The sequence below is a fragment of the Rousettus aegyptiacus genome, unplaced genomic scaffold (genome assembly GCF_014176215.1).
Source record: "Rousettus aegyptiacus isolate mRouAeg1 unplaced genomic scaffold, mRouAeg1.p scaffold_m13_p_6, whole genome shotgun sequence".
NCBI classification, from domain to species: domain Eukaryota; kingdom Metazoa; phylum Chordata; class Mammalia; order Chiroptera; family Pteropodidae; genus Rousettus; species Rousettus aegyptiacus.
Window position 1 is genome coordinate 31,110,916 of NW_023416309.1, and position 27,093 is coordinate 31,138,008.

The 27,093-nt window shown below is 38.5% G+C and overlaps 1 long non-coding RNA gene across 2 annotated transcripts in view; it reads left to right on the forward strand.

The window, feature by feature from the left end:
• LOC107501767 overlaps positions 1-24,135 on the forward strand; it is a 95,943-nt gene extending 71,808 nt beyond the window's left edge. For both annotated transcript variants that reach the window (XR_001594862.2, XR_001594863.2), the window contains one exon: positions 21,490-24,135. This is a non-coding gene — a long non-coding RNA (uncharacterized LOC107501767). The remainder of the gene's footprint in view (positions 1-21,489) is intronic.
• The last annotated feature ends 2,958 nt before the right edge of the window (positions 24,136-27,093 follow it).

Genomic DNA, 27,093 nt, shown 5'->3' on the forward strand with positions numbered 1-27,093 from the left:
AGGAGAGCAGAAAAGCTAGTGTGAATAGTATAGTGTCTTATCTTTACCCAAGTCTTTTATTAGACTTTAACTTTTATGGTTAGAGGCATGAAGGCCTCAAATCACTGTTCAAGAAGACTACCAGCCTCTGGGCCAAGCAGAGCTGCTTTGGGTTCTAGTGACAAAGTGTGTTTCATTTTTCTAAGCTCTGAATCAAACCCAGCATTTTGACACTCCAAGGATTAGAAGAGAACCCTTGGTACAGATGTCAAGATTTTGACTGTAGGCAATAGTAATAGTGACATTTCATGGTCAGAGGACGTGGACTAATTGACCATGGAGAAAGAACAGGGAGGATGTTGAAGCTGACTCCTTTGGAGACTTCCCAAAATTACTGAGGAATATTTTGAGAGGGCCTAATGTCTAGAATTATCTTGATAACGGTGGGTTGCTACAGCCATCTATTGATCTGATAAATATTTATCAAATACATACTATGAACTAGGTAGTCTTCTGGGTTATAAGAATGTGAAGGTGAACAAGGTAGTGAAGGTTCTTTTTCTTAAGGAACTTAGACTCTGATAGGGGAGATAATGAAATAAATTTGATGATGATAATTACTTTTATTTGTCTGGTAAGGTCTGGGACATCTGCGTCTATATGTGAGATATGCACACAGACACACACACACATGCACACATATAGCTTATATACACGTAAGTATTACAAACATTTTAATAAACTTAATATATCATAATCATTTTCTATAATTACATATCGTACTAACAGACCATTTTTAATGCCTACATAATATTTCCTGAGATGGCCATGTCTTCCCTTCTATAAACCATCTCTTATGTTGGACATTTGGTATAATGTATTATAAATTATGATGTTTAATTCTAATTACCTGACACCAACCCCATCTCTCAAGGTCCCCAAGATTATCTCTGCAACCCTGGAAGCTGATTCACCTATGTCCATCTCTCAGTCTTTTTTGATGCTCAGCTGCCTTGGTCATTTATGGCCCCTCTACATGGCTTGAGCAGGACTACAGCATCTCATCTATGGCCACGCCACCCTGAATGTGCCCTCATCTTCTCTTGGAAGCTAAGCAGGGTTGGGCCTGGTTAGTACTTGGATGTGAGACCACCTAGGAATACTGGGTACTGTAGGCATTAAAAAAAAAACCCAAAACAGAAAAAATTGCAGCATCTCCCACTGCTCCAGGAACAGTATTTCTTGGCCAGTTGCTGTTTGGGGTCCCCTTGGTGCAAAAGCTGGGCAGGATCTTGTGGCAGAGTGGGACGAACAGCTCTCTCATTCACGTGCCTTGGCTTTTCCTGAAAGGTTCCCAAGGCAGTGTCTCTTGGGCCCCAGAGTGTCTTGGGAACCAGTGTCTCTTGGGCCCCAGTTTAACAAAATTACTCTTTCAGTTTTCCACTTCTAGTCCTCCCTCTTTTTAGCCCTCAGACATGCCTTTAGGGCATGGGTAGGGGAGATGCTAGAGAATAATCTTCATTCTGCCTTGGCATCTCTACACCCCTCCAAGGTCCAAGCCTTTATTACTGGAATAAACTTGATATGCCTGGTTTCCTTCCTGTGGCTCAACTACTTCCCAGAATGCTTTTCAGGCATTCACTCACCTTTCTTGCTATCTGCAACCTGGACATGGACTTCTGAACCACGCTACCAGTGCCCTGGTCAAGCCCTGTTCTTTCTAAACCTCAATGAACACTGCTCAAGTTGTCTTGCAGTCAGTCTTACCAGTGCTTCAGATGATCTCAGTAATAAATACAAAAGCTCTGTTAAAGAGCTTCTGAGCACCCAGTAATAAATACAGCATGCCAAGATGATAGCCCTGAGATGATGAACTTATTATAATTAATATTAATCTATGTATCCCTGATTAATTCCTCAAAGAAAATTTCTGGGCCCAAGGTTATGAACATTTTTAAAGATTTTGATACACATTGCTGCATTTGTCCTGATATACAGTGAGGGGCCCAGGCTTGTTTTAGCAGCAAAAGCATAGATAATAGAGGCTCTGTTTTGTTCTGAGCAGGAGGGTATCCAGTGCACAGAAGTTATTTAAATGTCAGCATCATACCTCTCTTTGGTGGAGTAACTCAATCATCAAAACAAACAACCCCCAAGACCTCCAGGTCACTGGGGGAAAATCTCACAAACAAGTCTCTTATTTTTCTCTTTCCTACTCAAACTGTCACCCTCCCAGTGGCCACACAGTTTCACAGGGCTTCAGTCCAGCCAGGTGGGAGAGCTATTCTCTGACTACCTGGGAAAGATGGCTTCAGGACTATCAGTCCTGGACACACTCTGAGGAGCAGAGTCGTTGTTCCTTTAATCAGTCTGTCATCATAGGAGAGGGCTGCTGAAGAGTTCTTGCATGTCTCATGAAAAGATCAGGCCCTTCGGATTTCATCTTTCTGAAAGCGTTTTCTAAAGATGCTCTCTGGAAAGAGCACACCTTGCCTGAGAAAGGTGCATGCTGACTGAGGTGGGGCATGGCTATTAACAGGCTCTCCTTCCCTGAAAGTGCTGCCTGCTAGGTCGACCAGCTGTAGCACTAAGAATTCCAGGCAAACCGGGACAGTCAGTTGCCCTATTCTCATATCAATGCCAGGCCTGAAATTCTCACCTTTGTGAGACTAACAAGTTAGACAATCAGTAGGTAGAGATAGTGAGTCTGGAGGGTTTGGTTAAAATGTGATGAAAATAATTTTGGGTTGGAAACCAGAGGCCCTAAGTTGAGTTCCTTCCTTCCTCCTGTTATGAGCTCTGAGATCTTGGGAAGTTAACGCTCCTCCTTGTGTTTCATTTTCCTTGTCTGGAAAATCTGAGTAGCAAGCTTGCCCGCCTACCTCCCGGAATTGCTGTGAGGATCAAACATGATATTGCCTAAGAAGGCACTCTGTAAATGCTAAGAACCTGGTCAGTGGAATGTGGTTTTCTTATTCTAAAGTATTTATGGTCCATCGCACATAAGTCTCAGTGGTGATTTATTCTATTTATTCTGAATTTTATTTCTCAGCCTTACATTTAGTTAAGGGTAAATAAACACACATGTCAAATGACATGGACTGTGACTGGGGCAGAGTCTGAGAAGGAGGTGAGGGGGTGGGTTTCTAGCAGGGTTGGGGTGAGCCTCAGAGAGTGACTCCGATGCCATCCTGTGAAAAGGCAGCATCATTACTTTTGGTGCTAAAGATACCTCCACCATCTGTGGGTCTTCTCCCCACTACAGTCTCAAAGAAGAAATGGTGAGTTTGGGGTGAAATGAAGGTAGACTGAAGATTAATTCAATTCTGTCAGTCAGGAAACAAGCAAAGAATAGCAAAGAAGAGATGGGTTGCCTTTCCCCCCTTCTCTTCTTTAGTTTTTTCATTGTGTAAGAGCCCAATTTAGTGAAACAGGCCTTTAGTGGGATGTGCTTTAAATGAGACACTTTGTGGAACACAAAACATGATGAGCCATGTGAATTGCTTTTTGTGTTGAGAGTTTTTGGTGCCCACATTTGCCTGAGTGCAGATCACTACTTGAGAGAAAGAGGAATAGAATGGAAAATGCTGTAGGCACTACAGAGGGCCCATTATCTCAGAATAATTCTTCCCTTTTAGAAAGTCACCGCAGCAAGTCTGGGGGCAGAGAACAGATGTGGCTCCTAGTCAAGAATACTTAGAACCCAAACCAGAAATCCAACTATGGGAACAGTTGCCATCCAGGACGAAAGGCCGTCCTTGGCCTGGTTCTTACTGAGCCATAGTGTCTAGCCCCTCGAAATGCAAATGCTGTTGTTTGCAGCACAAAAGCACCGATTTTCTCTTTAACAGAGCTTCTACTATTAAAATAGCTTGTCTTGTGTATAGTTGCCACACATTCTTTCCATTTTTTTTTTTTTTTTCTTTTTTGGTGCGAGTCAGAGTGCAGATTCTCGACAAGGCCGAAAAGAAAGAAAGCCATCTAATTTACATGGGCACAGAATATCCACATCTGGATAGAGTTAGAGTGAGCGGGAATTACTTGTAGCATTTAAATATAGGCATGCAGAGTTTCCTTCTCTTGACCATATGAGGCATTCACATATAATTCAATGAAAGCAAAATCTAAAAGTCTAGGGATTATTAAAAGGGATTGTTGCTAGCGTGATTCAGCCATTACAGGAACTGACCCAAACTTAAAGGAATTGACCCAAACCTGAAGGCTGACAATGAGTGGCACAAGGCCACCAGACACACACTACCCTTCAGATACCCAGAGTTACACATCACTGTTGGAGGCACGCTAAAATCCACCACATCTGTGCCAGGATACTGGCAGAGTCTGAAATCTGTCCCACTTGGAACTTCCAAGCATGGTAGTGAGCCACAGATGCCGGGAAAACTGGATGGAAATCATGGATGGTATCAGGCCCCCATGCTGGACGGATCTTGTGCTTATTAATGAGAGCACTGATGGGCATGTTTTCGGTTCAAATAAAATGTGGAGAAAAAGAATATAAATAGCAGATACCCAGGCATGAAAAGAGAATATGAATAGAGAGCATAAACTCTACAGAGATGAGGGGAAAGATAAATGCCTGCCTTCTGAATATGGGAGCTCATCGATACCTAATTACTGGCATCTAAGGAAAAGCTATATGGATTTTACAACTGAGCAGATACTTTCATTGATATGTGGATGGTGCTAATATTGTTAGAGACTTTAGTGAGGAAACTGGTAGGCAAATACAGAAAATTATATTGTTAGAGGGTTAACAAGGCAGAAAATAAATATTTTATGGACTTGTTCTCAAAATGACTCGCAGAGTGTTAAGACAATGCTCAGTTCTATGGATTTGCTGAATCATAGTTTCTCCATGTTAGATTTCTGTCAAGCGACATGTGGTTAAATTTAAGCATTTGAATTTGACTTCTATACTCTTTCCTGGGAATCCTGATGGTCTTCTGAAGCGGCATGATAATATTATTGTTTTTACAGTTAACTTTATCATCAAAATTTCTTTAAGGGAAGGTATCTACCTTTATTCAGGAAAAGTCCTTGAAAAGCTGTAAGTGATAAAAAAAATAGGACTCTGAAGACATAAGTTAACAGAGTTAAAGGAAAGTGAAGAGGCAAACCTGTTCTGTATTGGATATGGGCTGAAAAAAGGGGAGCGAGTAGTGAGAGAGGAGAGAGCAGAGAGGGTAAGGAGTAAAATAAGACAATGAGATAATGAGATTGAAAAAGGTCCAGGCACTACAGGTGTTGGGTGGCAGAAGGTCAAGAACAGAGATGTCAACTATTCAACATGAAGTTGCTTCTATTTTCGTGATCAAAGTCTTGTCTCCTCAAAGCCATGGCTTCAGTAAAGTCAATCTCTAACAAAAAATAAAAATAAATAAATAAAAATAAAAATAAAAAAAGCGAACCTCTACCAATGCAAATTGCCTGAGTGAATTAATCTGGGGAGATCAAGGAACTGATTGGGTTTGACACTGCATTAGCTGAGGAAACAGGAATTGGGAGGCAGGCAGAGGGTATGGTAAAGGCTGTTAGTTAATTCTTTTTTTTTGTTATTATTATAGTGACATTGGTTAACGAAATTTAGTAAGTTTCAGGTGTCCAATTCAACAGTAAGGCCTATATATATTGCATTGTGTGCTTATTGCCCAACGTAATTCTTAATATCCATTCTTTCTCTTTTCTATCATAAAAGAAAAAAAAAACCTGCTGAGTTTTAGCTGAGAACATTGTCCAGGTGGACTACATTTCTAAGTCTTTCCTGAAGTTATGTGTGAACATGTGATTTAAGATGGCTAATAGATGTGGTAGAAATATGTATTCTAGGTTGTGCTCTTAAAAGAAATCAACATACACTTCCCTGACTCTTTCTTCATTTTTGCTGGCTAGTAATGATGGAGGAGTGGGAGCAGCCACCTTGGACCCAAATATGGGAGTCACATGTTGAAGATGGTAGAGCTGCCCTCCCAGTCCTGGATAGTCAATGTTTAGACTATAATATGAGAGAAAAATCCAACCCGAGGTGTCATATATTGTAAAAGCACCATTATGCTACATAATCTCAAGAAAAAAAAAACACATAGCCAATTAACACACATGACAAGATGCTAAGATGCTATTGATTATAAGATACATTCATATTTCCGAATTATTTAAAAATAAAAACTCTGTATTTTAAAATCATTGAAATATCATTATTTTGTCACTGCACTTTGGATTTTGTTGTGGTGACATCTTATGCCATATTCTACCTAACACAGAATTTGCTATTAGAAGTTAGGTGCTGCCATAACAAAACTGAAAATAAGCGGCTTAGTGGTTAAGTAGCAGGAGGCAAAGAAAAACATTGCAAAGTGGAAATCTGGTGATTCTTGTTATGCCATGGCAAAATATTTGAAAAAAGTTATCTGTAATGAAACCCAGAAAACAAAATGAATGGTGCTAGATTCAGAAACTTTAGTTAAACTGTTTGAGAAAACTCAGAATGTTGATTTGTTCTAGAAACCGCTTGTCATTGTTAGATTGACGACCTCTGGCTAATTACAAAAGTGACTCATATTCTAAAGGGACACCTCTAACAGATGATAATATAGCCTGAAGTCTTCCCCAATCACTTCCCAATAAGACTTCTGGTCCAGATAGTGGGAGCTAATTTAGAAGCAAAAATCAGATTAAAGGTGTTGCCTTCCCACTTAAACTACTGTTTCAGATGATCCCAAGGGAGCTACTTGAGAGAGAGAGAGAGAGAGAGAGAGAGAGAGAGAGAGAGAGAGAGAGAAAGAGAGAGAGAGAGTGTGATGGGCGGAGCACAAAGATGAATAAATATAAAATCAGTTAAAAAACACACAACTCTGTTTGGATGAACTCTTTGGCTGTAGTTATGTATACATGGGATTACCTGGAACCACATAGCCAGAAGCCTGTAATTCTTCCATTCCTAAAACAACTCTAATCTCCCAAATATGCCCCAAGCAGGAAGTGTATTACAAAAGCTGCACATCTCCAAAGAAGGCCTGCCCTACAACATTAACTTCAGATGTGACAAGTGAGGATAATGGAGAAAGAAGAACTTAGCAGGCAGAAGCAGGATCAAATCAAGGAAATTTATTCAGTCAGGGGAGGAGAACTTTGGTAATTGCTATGGACAAGTGACTGCTGTGTTTTTCCATTTTCTCTTTTCCTAATGGGAGTTTTAAATTGCAGTTCATTTGTTTCTACTTTATCACTGTATACAGGGAGTGTGCATGTATGCAAAAGGAACAGATAACATTCCGCCAGACCTTGGGAAGCTACATCTAGATGAGAGGAAAGATTGCTCCATTTTGGAGAGCCCAGACTTGGAGGTAGATTCAATAACTAGACGGAGCATCGAGTTGAATCTCTTAAGGATGGGGAAAGTATGTTCCGAACTATTTGTGGGAAGAATAGTATAAGTGGATATTTGAGTGGCTAGACAGGGGGACTGTGGCCCAGATTGCTGGTTGTCCTCCATCATTCTTTTCCCTGCTTTACTGATAGAAGTTTGTTTTTGTGGTTAGACTTATGACAGCCCAGGTAATGACTTCAATTCCAAGCCTCTTTCGAAGCTTGCTGTGCACCGTGATAGGTTCTAGGCAGTGAAATCGAGCAGACATGAGGGGTGCCACTTCTGCATTGTGTCTTTGTAAGGCATGAGCATGAGCTCTGCTTGTCATTTTCTCCTTCCTGCAGGTGTGGTGGCAGGAGCTAGACCACTCACCTTAAACTCAGGCATGTGAGTTAAAGATGGCAGAGTAACTTTACCTTCCTTATTCTGGTAACCTCTGGACCATTACATGAGAGAGAATAAACTTCTATCTTGTTTAAGCCACTGTTGTTTTGAGTCCCTTTATCATAGCAGCTTCAAATGGACTCTAAATAATATGTGGTAACCAAAAGCATGCCCAACCCATAAATTCACAGAAATCTTGTGGAGGGCGTCTGCATTTGGGGTTCAAGCCAAATCTTATCTATATCTCAAGGGGAAGATGAGGAGAAAAGATAAGATCTAGATCGATCTCCTGTGGGCCTTCTATTTCCCAGAACAGACCAGAACACCTACACAGGAAGTGGAAATGCTAATATTGCCACAGCGCGGGAGAGCTGGCTAGGTGGCCATGTGAACCTCATTCTCTGCCCAAATATGTGGTGATTTTCGTATGCCAAGTGTCATCGGGCCCCTTTCTGACGCTATTGCTTGTAAACCAATACTTTACTTCTGTTAGGGAGAAGAAGAAATGCAAAACACATTTTTTTTTCCCCTAACAGAAAACTTTATTCAATAGATTTTAAACAAAGAGAAATGCAAAAGATATTTTATTTCTAAATTTGTCAATCATTGGACTAAATTGAGTAAGTTCCATTATGGGTTTTTTGAAAGATTTTATATAAAACAATAATTAACATTTCTTCCGATTCTTGGAGCAGAATTTTTAAAAAAATTTATTTCATTATTAGTTTCAAGTATACAACACATGGGTTAGACATTTATATAGTTTATAGAACAATCCCCTTAATTGCTTTTTCTCTCCTCCGGTGCAGTCTTTCTATGTAAGTCACCAGGATTCTCTAGCCTCAACTAAAATGGAAAATGTAGTTTGCTTTGCTGCCTCTGGTCAGGCTCTATCCAAAGCTTTGCTAAGGGCAACTGAAGCAGTCTGAGCGTGTGGGCATTAAATAAATGCTAACCTAATTGCTTATTCCCCCATTCTACTCACAGAAACATGGATGTTTTACATCTACATGGGCCTTGACCTGATTCAAGGAAAGCTGAAGTGACCTGGTGGTTAGGGGCAGCAATGGAACTGGAGTGTGGTCTTCCCACATCCAATCACCACTCTGCCTCACTTGCTCTCTTTAGAAATTTCACTGCAGACCTGTCGGGGGAGAGGCTCACAGGATGTAGGACTCCTCTTGGGATTTTCAACAAGTTGTATAGAGAGCTCTGAGTTTAAGCTTTTCAACCCCTCCCCCATTTTTAGAGCATCAATTATAAGTTTAGTGCTGAGGCTGTAGCAGCAAGAAACAGACAAAAACCTTTGCTCTCCTGGAGCTTACATAACATTAAACACAATAAATAAATTACGTAAAATATTAAATGTGCAGAAGAAAAGAACATAGGTAAGGGGAATGGGGAGTGCCACATTGGAGGTGGTATGATTTTGAATTGGGCGATCAGGGTGGGCTGCACTGAGGCAGGAAGGTGCCTGCTAGTTAGCAGGACTTTAGCTTCTTCCCCTCTGGAAATGGTCATGATTCTCTTAAAGAATCTCTCTCTCTCTTTCTGTCTCTCTCTGTCTCTCTGTCTCTCTCTCTGTCTCGCTCTGTCTCTCTCTGTCTCTCCGTCTCTCCATCTCTCCATCTCTCCCTTTCTCTCTCTCTCTTCCTTTCTCTCTCTAATGGTCAATAATATCCTAAATAGTACTACTGTCTTATTTACATGGTTATTATCTTACAAATGCTATTAGTACTATATACCAGAAAATGTTTTATATGTTTATAGCTTTATATGTTTCATTCATTTAAACCTCATGACAGTCCTAGGATGTAGGTAATATTATTATATTCATTTTACAAATTGGGGCGCACAGAATAAATGGCCCTGGCCCCTGGTAATACAGGTAGTTAAAGCTTAGAGAAAAGATTTAGACCCAAGGATTTTCTTACCCCTGGATTTTGGTAAGAGATCTTGTACTTTTAAAACATAATACTATAAGATGTCCACCATTCTTCAACTGGTAGGACATAGTTGTAGGTAGGGGTAAAAGCCTGCTAGGTCTTGGAAGAATGAAGCTCACATTTGGTGACTGATTCTAAGTATGATCCCCAGGGTGGAAGTGGGTCTTCCATAAATAGAAATGGTTGCTGAAGGGAAAAGAATCTTCTGTTTTCTTTAGAACAAAACTTCCAAACTACATGGGAATGCACCACATGATTTTTGTGAATTGAAGTCAATTTGGCACCAACAGAAATAACCTTAGGAACAAAGTTTGTATACAGTATGTTCTTACGGAAACCACAGTTAGAATGTAGAGTAAACTGTTAAACATAGACCCTGCTTTCTGGAGTTGCATTAGCTGTCTTTGGGTGGAGACAGCAAATTGTTTCGTTTATAAGCTTTGTACATCAAAAGCTAGATCTGCTTATACTTTAAAACCAAAAGGAGGAGAAAGACTTATTTTTAGCTATCTGAAATTTAAACCAAACCCAACTTTGACATATGGATGTTTCAGGCTGCACCATGTCAAAAAATTTCTCAGAGATGACATTAAACAACAATACATTATTGCAGCTGTAGAAAGTCAGTGAGGTTCTTCTCTTATAACTTGGTTTAGAAGCCATTGGGCTGCTGGGCTAAAGATATTGGATTTCTCGGAATTAGGACAGGCTACCTGGGATTGGGGTTGTCATGTGGGAACTGAGTTCAGTCCCATGAGAATGAGAATATCACTGTATCTAGGAGAAACAGTTTTTTTGTGTGTTTTGGATGGGTCAGTTGGCTGACCAATGGGCTATCTACTGCATTCAACTTTAAGAGAAAGGTTTAATTTTTAAATTTATTTGTGCATGTGTGTACGCATGTGTGTGAGTGTTGTAGATGATATAGTTAATCATTTAGGCAAGTTCAAAAATATATATTAATCTAAAAAAAATTCACCAGTAATCTCCAAACTTAAATAACCATTCAATGTTTTTGGATGGACCTTTCCACCTAGATAAATATATCAATATTGAATAAATGTAGAGATAGATATAGATATTTAGACATATCAAACTATAGATTATTTTTACTCTATAAAATTGGGATGAAACTATCCATACCATTGGATGTTCTGTTTTTTTAAAAAAAATTTTTATTTTAATGTTTTTCAGTATGATATTTTACTTAGCATTTTCCCATGCCATTAGATATTTTCCCACACCATTTCTTTATTTGTATTCCTTTTAAATTCATGCATGTTCAACAATTTTTTGCACTGATACCCTATTGTGGTCAGCCCTCAATGATCAAAATGCTCTAATCCTTGAAATCTGTGACTATGTTAAGTTTCATGACAAAAGGAATTTTACAGATGGAATTAATATTATGAGCTTTCGAATATCTTATTGCCTGGACCCAATGTAATCACATGGAACCTTCCGAGTGCAAGAGAGAGGCAGAAGCACAGGTAACAGAGATGTGATTGAGAAGGACGGGCCTCACTGCTGCTGGCTTTGAAGATGGAGGGTTGGGGCCGTAAACCAAGAAATGAAGGCAGTGTCTGGAATCTGGGAATGCCGGCCCTCAGCTGAAAGCCAAAAAGAAAATGGAGACCTCAGAACTACTACTGCAAGGAAACAGGAACCTATGCTCCTCTACAGCCTCCGCAAAGGGATGCAGCCCTGCTGACATCTTAATTTTAGTTCAGCGAGACTTAAAGCAGAGAACCAGTTAAGCCCCCTGGACTTAGGAAACTGTGATATAATGAATTTGTGTTGTTTCAGCCACTGATTCTGTTATATCTTATAACAGTAATAGAAAATTTTCAATTTTTCACTAACGAAATAATTGTATAGTGGATGAACATCCTTGTAGTTAAACCTCGATGTAGCTAAATCAAATCTAAGATTATTGCTTTATGATAAATTCGTTAAAGTAAAACTACTGTGTAGGAAATATAGAAAATTTTCAGACTTTTGGTGTGCAGTACATTGTCAGATTTAAAGAGTATAACTTTATGCTGTTTTGGAAGCGGGGCCAAGGGATAATGGAAAATCACCACTCCTTTCTTTCAGTTATTGGTTCTAGTTATTGGTTTCCATAGTGTGTACAGTGTAACTCTTCCCTCTTCTTAGCTTGCCCCCCCGGCAGCCTTTGCATTTTCTGTGTAGATTGAAATAATTGCTTTATTAATGGACTAATGGCCAACTCAAGAGCTGCTTGGGACTATATCTATGATGAAGCTGCTTCCTAAAATTTGGAACATTAAAGTGCATCAAAATGGAATTTCCTTTGCTCTAAAAATACCACTTATGATGGCATTAGTGAAGGCTGGGGGTAGGTCAAATATTCATTACTGGGCAAATAACTCGAAGTATGTTTATTTTATGGGGTTCTCTCCATATGTATTAGTCAGAGGTGGTCGGAGGCTAATTGCTTCTTTTATGAGCCTCAAGAATGGCTGTGCTCAAATACATTCAACCACATCAGAATTCGGAATTGTCAATTGGGAGGCTACTCATATAGATGAAGGATTTAGAAAAATATCTCACCCCAGGTGACCGGATATAACTCAGCTATGTTCCCAGCTGTAAACCAGTAATCATCTTTCATGTTAAAGATGGCTTAAAGTTTAAAACAACATTAGGTTTCAGATGATATATTTAAGATTTGGGCAGTTTATTCTTTTCTGGAACTGCACACTGATAGCACTTTATAAACAATTCAAAATGTGTGAGCATAAAGCTTTAGGGCTACTCAGCTATATTCTTATCTTAAGTAATAAACAATAAAATAGCCACATTAAGAAATTTTACTTTACAAAAAGAACCCATTCCAGTATTCTTTTAAATACTGAAAGTCTCTGGGAATCTAACATCACACTTAATTAAAATCAGAATTACATATAAGTAGTATACAGTGGGGGTATCTCTCTCTCTCTCTCTGATTTTAAGTTCCCATGATATAGAACAGCTATTGCTTCGGGCAAACCAGAAACTCATTCCTGACAAAAAACTTCATTAATGGTGAACTTTTTGAGAAAATTTGGGACTCTAGTCAGTGATCTTGGAAATAACACCCTTTACAAGTTCAATCGTAGAAAGGCAGGCCAGAATAGTGGAAAGAACATAGACTTGGATTTGGACAGACTGGCTTTGAATCCTATATCCCTAACACTTACTAGTTATGTTTCTTGGGGGGATTTTCTTCAAAGTTCCTTGAACTTCAGTTTACACTTACATCTCCTAGCATACTACTTGACACAGATTTGGTGTTTAATGAAAAAGGTACATATTAGTTGTCTGTTATTCCATGGTTTTATTCAGATACAGGGAGCGAAATCCATGTTTCCCTTGGATGTAAACCATGATGGCTTGAATGTCTTTTTGTAGAAAAAAGAACACAGTAAGTAAATGAATGAGTAAATAAAGAAATATGAGGCTTTTCTTTACTTAACCTCACCTTACATTCACGTCAGATAATCTTTCTTCTCTGTGAAAGAGCATTTTAGTTGGCTATTTGAAATTAGAGTGTCATTTGAACCCAAATGGCATTACCATGTTCAAAAACTTCAGCGATCTCCCATATTTTGCTGCAAAAATTCATACGACTTATATCATTGATCTTACATTATTACTTACTCCTACCATAGTTTTCATGATTCCAATAAGACATTTTTTGTTGATCTCAAATCAATCTATACAATATCTGGATGCATTAACGCATCTCTTGTTTTATCTTTTCAATAATAAACAGCCAGTTATGTTTGATCCCAGTCCTGGATTTACACTAAACATGTAAGCAGGCTTGACCAGTTAGTCTATTTATCCTCCTGAGCACAGAGATTGGTTCAGGAATGGGCAGGTAATCCAAGATGGCCCAATTAGAGGCAATCTTAATTTTTAATGGCTCAACTGGAGAGAAGTCATATTTTTTACAGTTCTACTGGGGCAGCTGAAAAGAAAGGAATGAGCCTCTACCCAGTGTCAGCATTTTTTGCAACATGTTGAGAATCTTCTTGGATGTCAAGTCAACACAGAAAAAAAGTGGAACTAAGAGATGGAGAAAGACAGAGTTCCTGTGATGGCATTTAAAGTCCTTCAAGATGGACCCCTGTACTTTTCAGTGACATGAGCCAATAAACTCCCTATCTTAAGTCAATTTGAATTAGATGTTTGCCTGACCAACATAAATGCTTTCTAAAGTTCTTATTATTTATGAATGTCATGCTAAGCTAATCTAGTGATATATGAGTTCCAATAGTAATCAATAATGCATTCAAGTTCATCTCTCTAGCTCAACACTCTGGAATGCTTTGTTGCAACCATACATCTGCCTCAGTGAGGCATGCCAGATCTTAGATATGCAGGCAGCTCTTTGGCCACCAAAAACTCAGAGGCTATGGAGGAGTCAGAGTGTTTTCAATAATACCATGTTCTTCTTGCACTGGTGTCCTGTCCTTATTCAGCCTTGAAGCTATTGAGATAAGAGAGTAACTAGGTTTTAAAAATCTCCTGTTACTCTGCTTTTCCATCAGCATCAACTGATCAGAAATATAGTCACTGAAGCCAAGGTTACATAAGAAATTCCTTTCTTCTATTCTATTCTATTCTATTCTATTCTATTCTATTCTATTCTATTCTATTCTATTCTATTCTATTCTATTCTATTCTATTCTATTCTACTCTACTCTACTTTGCACTCATCTATTCCATTCTATTCTGATTATCATTCCCTTCCTTCCTTCCTTCCTTCCTTCCTTCCTTCCTTCCTTCCTTCCTTCCTTCCTTCCTTCCCTCCTTCCTTCCTTCCTGCCTTCCTTCAATTCTATCCCTTTCTTTTCATTCTTACACTGGACTAGTTTTGGCCTTTTTTTGAATATTGCCCCCTTAACTGGTCTTTCCTCTTTTATATTATTTTTTGATCCATTCTTCATACTGAAAAAGTTATTTCATTAAAACAAAGATGAAATAATACACTCTCTCTGCCCTGAAACTTCTAAAGGATCTCCATATTTTACTTAACACATTCCAAACTCCTCCCTTTGATCCTTAGTATCTTCCATGATGTGATTCCAACTTACCTTTCACTTTTTTAAAATAAATTTTATATTCTAATTACAGTCGGCATAAAATATTATACTAGATTTAGGTGTATGAAGTGACAATTAGACATTTATGTAACTTACAAAGTGATCACCTCGATAAATCTAGTACCCATCTGACACCATACATATTTACTACAATGTTATTGACTTTATTCTTTATGCTATAGTTTACATCTCCATGACTATTTTGTAACTATCAATTCGTACTTCTTAATCCCTTCCCTTTTTCATCGCCTCTCTAACTCCCATCCCTCCTGGCAACCAACAAAACATTCTCTGTATCAGTGAGTTTGCTTCTGTTTTGTATGTTTGTTTATTTTGTTCTTCAGATTCTACATGTAAGTGAAATCATATGGTAGTTGTCTTTCTCTGTCTGATTTACTCCACTCAGCACAATACCCTCTAGATCCATCCATATTGTTGCAGATGACAAGATTTCATTTTTCGTTTTATAGCTGAGTAATATTTTATTGTACATATGCACCATCCTCTTCTTTATTCATTCATCCATTGATGGACACCCAGGTTGCCTCCACATCTTGGCTATTGTAAATAATACTGCAGTGAACATAATAATGCTGCCCATGATTCTTTGAAGTAGCCTTCTGGGTTTCTTTGGATAAATACCCAGAAATAAGATACTAAATTCTTTTTTTAGATATAGATCTTATTGTAACCTTTGTATTAAAGTTTATTTTGTCTAGTATAAGTATTGTTACCTCAAGTTTTGTTTGTTTGTTTCTGTTTTTGCGAACGCTCTTTTTCCATCCCTTTACTTTCAGTCTGTATGTGTGTCTTTTGATATGAAGTGAATCACTTATAGGAGCATATGTAAAGGTCTTGTTTTCTTATGCATTTCTCAACCTATCTTTTGGTTAGAACATTTAATCCATTTAAATTTAAAGTAGTTGTTGATAGATATGTAGTTAATGCCATTTTATTATTTACTTTTGATCTTTTTTTTTTCTTGAAGTATTCCCTTTAACATTTTTTTGTAATACTGGTTTGGCATTGATGAACTCCTTTAGCTTTTAATTGTCTGGGAAATTCTATATCCATCCTTTGATTCTAAATGATAGCTTTGCTGGGTAGAGTAATCTTGGTTGTAAGTCCTTGCTTTTCATCTCATTGAATATTGCATGCCAATCCCTTCTGGCTGGCAAAGTTTCTTTTGAGAAATCAGCTGAAGGCCGTAGGGGAGCTCCCTTGTAGATATTTGATTTTCTCTTGCTGCTTTTAAGATTATCTCTTTGTCCTTAACCTTTGGCATTTTAATTATAGTATATCTTGGTGTGGGCCTCTGGATTAATTTTGTTTGTGACTTTCTGTACTTCCTGGGCTTATATGTCTACCTCATTTGCCAGGTTAGAGAAGTTTTTCATTTTATTTCTTCAAATAGGTTCTCGATCCCTTGCTCTCTCTCTTCTCTTTCTGGTATCCCTTTGATGAGAATGTTGGTACACTCTGTTGTCCCAAAGGCCCCTTAAACCATCTTCATTTTTTTTTTTTTTTAGATTCTTTTTTCTCGTTGCTGTTCTGACTTGGTGGTATTTTCTGCTACCTTACCTTCTAAATTTGATCTTCTGCTTCATCTAACCTACTGTTGATTTCCTCTAATGTATTCTTTATTTCAGTTATTGTATTTATTTTGGGCTATTTCTTTGTAATGTTTTCTATCTCCATTTTTATGTTTTCTTTCTCTTTGTTCAAGTTCTCACTGAGTTTCTCTACTCTTTCCCTAAGTTCACCTTTCACTTCTTACTTGGTCAACTTTGTCATATAAAGACATAGAATAAATCGAGCACTATTTTCTTTACTCATTAGACACATTATTTGACTAAGCCCTATAAATGAATCAAATATTTTGATGTGAGTGCTATCCTAGATATTTTGAGAACTGTTATGTGATGAGGAGTTAGAGAAAATAACAATGTCATGCTTAAGCTAATGAAGAAAGGTAATCTAAAAAAAAATAATAATACAGTATTAAATCTGCATCATTGGGCTACAAAAACCAGTACAAATTTAATCAACATTCTTTGAACTAATATATTACTAAGTGTATTGAAAAACATTGCCAAAAGCATCCCCTGGTCTTGATTTTACTAATTTTAATGAAAAAGTTTTTTTTTTTTTTTTCCACCAAGGGTCTGTTGATCTTTCCAGGAAGGAGGTCGTCAAACTCTTCTTTCCTGGAACATATTGCTCAACTTTGCATTTCTAATGTAACAAGAAAGCCTAGAGATTATGAGTGACGGTATGAAGAGATAAGTAAAGTCACAATTAGAGGAATCCCAAAGAAAATAAATAAATTTAAATCAGCTGTTAAAATAAGAACATTTTTCATCTTGGTTAGAAAACACAGAGGCAGTGGATTTAAGCAGTTTTGAAACAAACTCAGAACTTTTTAATAAATGAGCAGAGACCAGGAAGTTAAGTAAGGGATTCTGGGGTCTGGAAGTAATGGAAGAAGTTATATTAGAAGACCACTCTTGTTTGATGCGTCTTAACAGAACAATCAGCGTAAAATCTGCTAATCTCATTTTTTTAAACCATCAGGATGGAGTTAACATCTTCCATAAAAGATATCTATCATATAAATGCATAGCCAACTGTTCATGTCTCACTATTAAATTCACGCAACACCCTCCCTTCCCTCAAAGAACATGTATTTTACATATGTCATCTCTGTTCATCTCTCGCCTCTTTGTGGAAACCTAGAGGAAAAATGTTGAGTGACTCAGTCAAGGTCACAGAGTGATGAAAGTACTTGGGAGCTGGAAAGGAACCCAAGACACCCCATCCAGTGCCATACATCTTAGTTCACACTGCTGGGTAAAGCACATTGCAATTGCATGCGCGTTTAAGTGATATATCAGTGTTAAATGGTAACACATGTAATGCTTCCCACTTAGGATATGTTCTTGGCTAACTCTGTTGGAAAATATTATATGGAGATTTCTCCATGGTGAAAAAAAAATTTTTTTTGAGCAAAGTTTAAACAAAAAAGAACAAGATCTGATGCCCAGAATATTCCCTCCCTCATTTTTTCCAAGAATGGCAGTGGCTCCAGCAACTTCACTTTCCTGAGTCTGTTAAACATGAAGGCAGAATTGCACAGTTCAGGTATTCTTTCTAGAGAGAATCATCGAATGTATATAAGCACAGCAATGTCCTCAATGGAAAGTAATGTTATAGAGCAAATTGCATGGTAAAGGACAAAACCCTTTTACAACATCGTGCACTCAAATCTCATAACTAGTTAACCAGGGTGTCCTAGGGCTGGGAAATGTGTAGGCACCATAATAGACAATTGGTCAGCAGCACATTGGAGCCTAATCCTTTTGCAGGCTGAGAAATGCTGAAGCCTGCTAAGAAGGCTCTTAAAAAAAGAGATAGGACTTGAGCATCTCATGAAGGTAAAGAGATTCCTGAGTAATCTGTGTAGGTATGAACTAATCAGTTTCTAGCATTCACATAGGCATTAATCAGAGTTTAACTAATTAAAAAGAGTTGGAGAAAACCTCCCAAGAAGAACGATTGGGATTAACCTTCACTTTCTCCTGGATACATTTTGATGGAGGCAGATTGGGGTCATATGGTAGGATGAAGATTTACTCTTCACTTGCAGGATTGAGAAATAAGCCTTTATGTGTTAAGTTGTTAAGATTTAGGGAAGTATTTGTTACCAAAGCACAACCTAGCTTATTCAGATGAATACACACAGGACAGAGATAACTTAATCTTGTCATAAGGAAACAACTAATTATGACTAATATCTCCCTTTTTTTCTGATTCAGCTTGTTTCTCACTGTTTTCACTCTTAAATACAGGTTTATGATTTTTAAAATCTTATTCGATCTTGTCCAATTCACGCGAACAATAAAACCATGAATTTGGTATTGAATTTGCATAGAAACAAATACGCAACCTTGGAATATTGGCTCTGAAATATTGGCGTGCCTCTGCTGGACACATGCCTTGTTGTTCTTCACTTGAAAATAAATCCTCAGCTGTTAATCATAAAGTTTTTAAAAATGCACTTCAACTTACTTGACATTCAGTGGATTTCACTTTTTCTTTTTGATAAACTATTTATTCATGGTATCTTTGAAAACATTCCTTCTCACCATGGAAGCATTAAGAATTTTTTTTTTTACTAAGCTATTAATATGACATTTCTGTTGTCAGATGTATTTCCTTGCAAAAGTTATTTTTTGTAAAAAAAAAAAATCAGGCTTCACAAGCAGAGTATTATACCATAGGTGACTGTCAAACAGAGATTGTGGCTATGTGGCTTTTCCCTTTGGAACAAACCCCCTAAGCACTAGATCTACAAGAATACACTGTACAGAAGGCCCAGACAATGCAACCAGTGGCTAAAGTCTCACATAATTACAGTTAGAACACTAATTTATATGCCTTTTGGGGTTTACTTCACAATAAATTATTTAGCTTCTAAAAAATGTCAGCTCTAATTTTTACAAAATGCACAATAGAGCAAGTTATTACTACAATCACAGCTGAACAATATAAGTAGAATCTTTTAGAATTCATTATTCATTTGACCTTTATTTTGCTAGTTAAAACTATCACACTTTTGGATTCTCTTCTTAAGTGCTCTGTGAAAGCTCTGTACCTTTTCCAGGTGCCAGGGTCTTACTTTTAAATTTGAGCAAGCCCCTAAGATGATGTTGATAAAAACATTCCTTTGCTGCTAGTCTACAGATAGGAAAGAGTTCTAGTTCCTAAACTGAGTGTTTGATTGTGACCAAGTGATTACGTGGACTTTAGTTTCATCATCTCAATTTTCTTATGGCATATCAAGTTCTGACATTATAATCTTTAATGATATTTTAAGGACATTTCATGATGTGTTAAGGACACAAAAAGAAACACTTGTATATCCATATCTGTCCAGATGAATGTGTGTATATAGATAGATAGATGATAGTTAGATAGATAGATAGATAGATAGATAAAAGTATACACATTTTCTTAGAATTTCAGATATGACTTTAAAAGCTCTGAAGAGGGGTTAAAATCCTTAATGCTCCCGTGGTGAGAAGGGACATTTTCAAAGATTCCATGAATAAATAGTTAATCAAGAACAAAAAGTGAAATCGTCTGAATGTCAAGCATTTAAAAAAAAATTAAAGATAGTGAAAATGCTGAGGATTTGAATGTCCTTTTCTTAGGTTATTCATTTCATAATTATTTTTCTCTTTCTGGTTTTGAAGTGTTAACATCAGTTCACTCTATGTATTTTAAGTTGAGTGACAAAGCAGAATAATAGTTTGGATCTCTATAGAATGTAGTAACAATTTTGCTATGTAAAAAACTTGTGATGAGATTGTGCAGATTAGTAAATAGAAACTTCATTTGAATTGGAATTGGAAGAACCTGTAGGAGGAGTTTTCATGCCCTATCACTCATCATCAATTACCCCAAACAGGAAGAGATGTACTTTCCGTTTCCAACAGGAAGATGTTTTCTACTCTACTACTCCAACAGGAGGGAGGAGGATCTTTTCCTTGCCCAGCAACCACTCAGCCAATGAAAGACTGTTAAACAACTCAGCCATCCAAAAATCATTCAGAGGATTTCACTTTGTGCTTTGAGTTTCCTCCAATGGACTCTGTTTACAACAGCCCCTCTGAGCTACTCTTTTTCTCGCCTTTGTTCTCTGGACTTGCTTGTGGTTTGACATTAGACCACATGTTGCAAACTGCAATTCTTTGTTGGCCCTGAATAAATCCAAATTGTTGGAGAAATATCTGGCTATCTATTTGTTTAAGGGCAAGGAGATTTAACCTGAAATTATGAAAATTACTCTCCCAAGACATTAAAAAATATACAGAAAGAAGGCAGGAAGGCAGGAAAGCAGGAAGGCAGGAAGGCAGGAAGGCAGGAAGGCAGGAAGGCAGGAAGGCAGGAAGGAAGGAAGGCAGGAAGGAAGATGTTTTCATTAGGTTCATGGGGAGCTTCAGGATTCCAGGGGCTGATTCTTGGTCTTATTTCCCACGCATTTATAGAGTTTTGCATTACGTCTGGTGCATAGTAAGCAGTCAATATATATATGTTGAATAAATTACAATTTAAGGGTGACTGACGGGAACAAAAACTTTGGCATTTAAACAATGAATGACTGATTTTTTAAATCACTCTTATCTCTTAACAAATCTTTGACCAGACATGCAGTGCAGCAAAGCACTGGGGGATAAAAGTTTATGACATATATGTAGTTCTCAGGGTGTAATAAATGATTTTATGTCCATTCTTTGCACTTTTATAAGTGTACCAATCATGAGTGGTGGGTGTATTTAAAATACTGACTGACTACCCTTTCGATACTCTCCCTGCTCTTCAGAATATCATAACCACACCTATGTCTCCTTCTGAGGTCTAGAGATTACTAAATTATAGCAGAAAGTGTGATCATAAACAAGGGCAAAGTGATAAGGGCCTCTGCCTTGGAATAAACCCTAAATTTGGGTTTCCTCTTCTTTGGGACTCTTTCTTCAACTTTGCTGACCTGCTGTGCTCTGGATCTTTCTTGCCTTCGTCTTTAATACCTATCTAACTCCTTAAGATGTATTTGTCTTACTAGATTTTTAACCTAACATCTGCTCTGACATAGAGGAACTTTCTCATTCTTTTTCAGACCTGGACTTCTCATTCTCCATCTGTTATGATCTTGGCGACCTGACTGAGACTGAGCCACATCTGAATCCTTGGCTGTACTCTTCTGCTGCCTACACCCTAGCCTGACCCAAGGATACAGAAGAAACATAGGCAAATCAATTTGAGACCACGGCACAGAAAGGAGAGGTCTATGTGGATTACAGAGATTAGGGAAGATTTTTCAGGGGAGGTGGGATTTAAAGGGTGAATTAACTCTTTCTTCCCTCTTACTATTGGTTGAACTGTTGCATGAGCCCACATGTAGTAAAATAGAATTTCTTTTTTATGCTATAATATTGAGGCTCTTCATTAATTCACATTAACATTTCCAGTTTCCATATATTATAAGATCTTTCTGTTTCCCTCATGTGCTGTAAGTTCTTTGTGTTTTGTGTTGGTTGGGCATAGAATTCTGTCTATGTGTCCTCCCTCTCCCTCTTCCTCTTTTTGCTCATACACACATGTATTTGCTTATTTTCCATCTTCTCAGATCATAGTTCACAGTCCAGGAAACTCATCTCAGAGTCGGGTTTTCTCATGGGGAGCAATCGAGTTGGCCGTGTCTGCCATATTGTGTGCAGCCGTCCATGCTACATACTGAACAGGCATCTCTTAGCAGTGAGTTCCAGGTTGAGTCTGGCCCAGGATGGAGGCAAACTCTCAGGGCTCAGCAGCAGGCCTGCCCTGGCTCTGCCTGGCTTTATTCAGAGCTTGGAAGGGGAGGCACAGAACTGTGCCAAGAGCTTTCTCTAAAGGCTCCTGTTCTTAGACTCAGCCGGCCTGGCTCAGTGACAGTGACATGTGTGGGGGCAGGACATGTGCTCCTTTACCAGAAACTTTGGCAGCTCCTGCAGCTGTGGGGATGGCTACCTAGACTTCCCACCCACACAGGCCTTCAAAGGGGACTCATCTCTTGCCTGCCATTGACTAAGCAGCTCTCTTTCTCCAATGAGCATTGTATAGTGTATCTACTTACTGTGGCAGGTAGCAGAGTTTTGGAGAAATTAAGAAACTGCAGCATGTGCTGTGCTCTAGAGTCTTAGTCCCAGGGAATTCTATAGGGTAAAGGGTACTTTGCTCTTAAGAAAAGCATGCCAGATTATTGCCCCTCCTTTCAGGAAACCAGCTGTAAAGGTTAGAGGGCAAAGAGGTAAGTTAGCTGGGCTGTGCTCTTCGGCTGAGCCATCTTGTGCTAACTCCCTGTCAGCAGAGACTAATTTTTGATAGCTTCTGTCATCAGAGTAGCTCCATCTAAGCTATCCTCAATCTTTAAAGTTAGCAACAATGTAGTTATGTGTAGGAAAAAGACTGAGACCAGGAAATAGGCACCCAGCTGTAACCCTGAGACCTTGGGCAAGGCACTCACTCTCTCAGGTTCAAGTTTCTCAACTGTTTGTAAAATGAGAGGCATAGATGATGCTCTTGAAAGTCCCCTCCAAGCCACCAGTCTGGAGTTTACGATCTTGCTTCTGGCTTCAGCGTACCTCTGAATCGAGACTATCCCTTGATTTGTACATCCTGTTCACAGTTTCCACTGTGGCACTTTCAGCCCAAACTGGCTAATGTCTCTCCTTCCCCACCTCTGCTTCTGGCCCATTATGAGAGAAAACTTTTGTTAAATCAGAGCACAGATGCAAATAGGGTACTTAGAAGTAGCACAAGTAGATAAGGAAGATTCTCAACAAAGGAGCCAGGTTCCCTCCTTGTTCTTGACCAGGACAGCCTTTCTAGAATATTGTATTTTCCATGTGGTGTTCCATATATTGGTTAAAAATCATGCACTGTAGAGCCTTGCTGCCTGGCTGACACAGGCAAAATAAGCTCCTTGCTCCCCCTGTACTCTGCTGTGTATTTCAGTTTTTTCATCTATAAAATAAACCAATACTATCTTCCTTGTAGGTATGATATGAGGATTAAATGAGGTGATATTTTGTAAAGTGTTTAGTACAGAACCCAGTACATTGTAAGTGCTTGTTAAATACCTAAGAACCCATGAAATATTGGTATGTATGCTATTTAAAAATAAATAAATAACAAGATCCCCAAGTCAAATAAGTTCATTTGGAAAATCTAGGTTGATTAAAGTTAACTACATTTTTTTTAAGTCCTCAGAATATTTAGTGTGATGCTCTGCAGGGGAATTTTAAAACTTCGTTGGAGACACTGGAAGGAAGAAAATGTGATTTGGCATTTTTCCAACTTACCTGACTATGGAGTTATTTTTATGAAACACTTAATATTGTTTCAGGGAATGCAAGTGCAACTCATGCAACTACCCATCCCTGACCTGACAGCAAAGGGCTGTCTATGTTAAGAAAGAGAGGTTGTTTGTGAACTCCTGGGAGAGCCAGGACCTTGGCTCCAAGGTGCTTAGGATTGTGTAGTTTTTATATAAACCTTTTTAATAGAAATTCCTCTCCTCATACTCCTGATATGACCTGCAAACAACCGAATGCTCTTACCTGTCACCAAGTTCAATATTCAATAGACTTCCCAGAGAGCCCAGTCTATAGCTGGAAAATAGATACTGAGCAAATGAAAGGGCGGGGCTAGCTCTCCAGGGCAAGTATGTGCCCACATGCCCACTGACTTTGTCCAAGAAATTTTTAGAGCTACAGAAATTGGATTAGGGATTAGAGGAGGCTACTAGCTACCCATAAAATAAAGCCCAAACACATTGGCTGAGCAGTCAAATCCTTCCCAAAGTGAGTCAACCTCACTTCTCTCTCACACATTTCAATGCAAACTTCTTGTTTACTTTTCTGGGATCGCCACCTGCACCATTGCCACCCTGCATTTTTTTTTTTTTTTTTTTTGCCTCTGAATCTTTGCTTGATTAACCTTGTCTTTATGTCTTCTGTCCAAATAGTACTGATCTTTAAGAGCACACTCAAAAACTAGCACACTTGTTTTCCCCAAGCCCCCTGCCCCTTCTCCATCAGAAGATTCAGGATTCCCCTCTTTTATTTACTATAGTCTCATGTGCTCTATTTTGAGTCCCTCTCTCTCTCTACTTTATGTCATTGTTCTTGGGGTAGACATAATCTCCACTCATAAAAAATAATTTGAATGTAGGGACTGTGCTATTTTTATCCTTGTCCCGGCCACATCTTAATGGGTTTGTGCTTAAAAATAATATATTTTGCTAAAATCAATCAGAGTCATTAATCTACTATGATGTGGTTTCTCTCTCTCTCTCTGTGTGTGTGTGTGTGTGTGTGTTTGTGTGTGTGAAAATTCAGTATGCATATGTCTACCAGGAGCTATTTATTTTGCATTGGTTATTATGACTTAGACTCCTCTGGGCTAATTGTTTTGCAGTCATCAGGTGATTTTCCTTGTTCTTCTAAGCTTGCTAAATATGGAACAGTGAGTGTACACCTAAGAATGGCATTCAAGATCCTCCATCATCTGGGCTCAACATACTTTTGAGCACATGAAGAAGGGGTGTTAACTTTCCAAGTTCTCTTTGAGGAACAGCTGGGTCTAAAATGGGGTTCCTCACCCCCAGCATGGTTAACTGTGTGCTGGATAATTCTTTGGGATGGCTGTCCCATGCAATACAAGATGTTTAGTAGCACCTGTGTCTATAACCACCAGGTATAATAGCGCTCTTCCATACTGCATACCTCACCCCGAGATTCTGATAACCCAAAGTGTCTCCAGACATTGTTAAGTATGGGGGGGGGGGGGGAGAGGCAAGCTCACTCCTGGGTGAATCTACTGATCTAAAGGTCTCTGGTGTTGTGCTCTGAGACTTGCAATAAAAGGGCTCATGCTTCTCCTCTAACCACTCAGGTGACCTCTCCCCTATCTGGAGCCTACAACAGATGAATGTAGCCACAGTGAGGCAAAAGTTTCCTGGAAAACAGCACTGTCATCCACTGGTACAGTCAGGAACAGATCATGACACACGTGACATAGGAGGAAATCAAAGAAAACCAGACAGACAGTTAGATCAGTGCTTTTTATTGTCTTGTTTGCAAACCACATCTTCTGAAGAGGATTAAAAATGGAGATTCTCAGGCTATTCTCTGGGTCTACTATATTGAAATTTAGATTTTTAACAATTCCCAAGGGGATTCTTATGTATTCAAGGGTTTGAGAACCACTGCCTTAGAGAACAGTGCTTATTTATTTATTAATCTTTAAAAATTGTATTGACTTTTAAATTACCAGGGACAATGTATTAATAGCACACACAAAATCTGGAACTTGGCCTAATAAAATCAAAAGTACTGTATCTCAACTTTGTTTTCTCTTTTTCTTTTTTAACTTAGCTGCCTCCTAAATACTAACACATCCATATGTTCACTGGGAAAAAAAATTTCCCACCAGAATGTGAGGTTGGTCATGCACACTTGAATGAATCTATCCAACCCTAAGACTTAGTGGATGCTGGATTCAAGTTCCCTCTTCAGCACAACGTGGGTACCCAGTGCAGTCACCACTCCCTTTTCCAATCTGCTTGGTCTGTGCTCCTTTTTTTTTTTTTTTCCCCCTGCTGACTCAGGAGGAGATACTGTTGTGACTTAGAAGGACAAGTAAAAAGGAAAACAAGCTCAGATAAGGTGCTCTTTGGCAAAAGAATAGGATAAGATGCATTGTAATTGCTTCAAAATTAGTTATCTGATTTGGGCTTGTTTTTTTTTGTTTTGTTTTGTTTTATTTTTTAAATAAACAAAGCCTAAAACTCTTAACCCCCAATTCCCCAGCAGTAGTGCAACTAAAGTCACAGCAGCTCCAAACCTAATGATGGAATAGATAGTAACTATTTTCTGTTTGGACATTATATGTTGTTTTCTTCCTTTGCTACCTTCCATTGCCTGACAACAGTGATAAGCACGCTGTAGGAGATCTTTAATTCCTTGCTGATTGGACTTCAGGGCCGCACAATCCTGCAGGCCCTATAGGTTAGCACAAAAAGGCACCTGGACGTTGACCTAAGCACTAAGCTACATGGAGTGTCTTCCTATAGCCTATAAGAGACTGAGAGCAGGAGAGCCCTAAACACTGCATAGACTCCTAGAAAGAGCTCATCTAGTATTCTTGCTTCATGGAAACTGAAATAGTTGACACCGTTGAGCTTGTTTGAATAAGAAAGAAAACAGAAAATAATGCCAGGGGAGATCTCTACTGAAAAGAGAGACAAATCCACTTTTCCACTGGAATTGTGTGTCTCCCAGTTCAAAAACAACCCCATCATCAGAACTGCTGAGCCAACACTGCACAAGGTAAATAGAGCTATATTCAGTAATGTGATACCACTAGAGGCCTACTCTGATTTTCTGTAACAAAATCTGGCCCCAGTCTTTTCAGATTTATGTTTCTAGAAGCTTTCCTTTTTTGTTTTATTAGCATACCTGGTCCTATTTGTCAAGCAGTTAGACTAGTGTCTTCGCATTTGAGATTACAAGTGTGTAGATTAAACACCAAATTGGGACTCTGAGACTCAAATGCATTTTTCACAGATATTTGTCAAAAGCTACTCTTAGAAATGGTTAAACTTGAGACTAGAGGAATCTCTCTTTTTAGCCAGGCTTGCCTAATACTCTGGCATCCTACAATTTTATATACTTTTTAA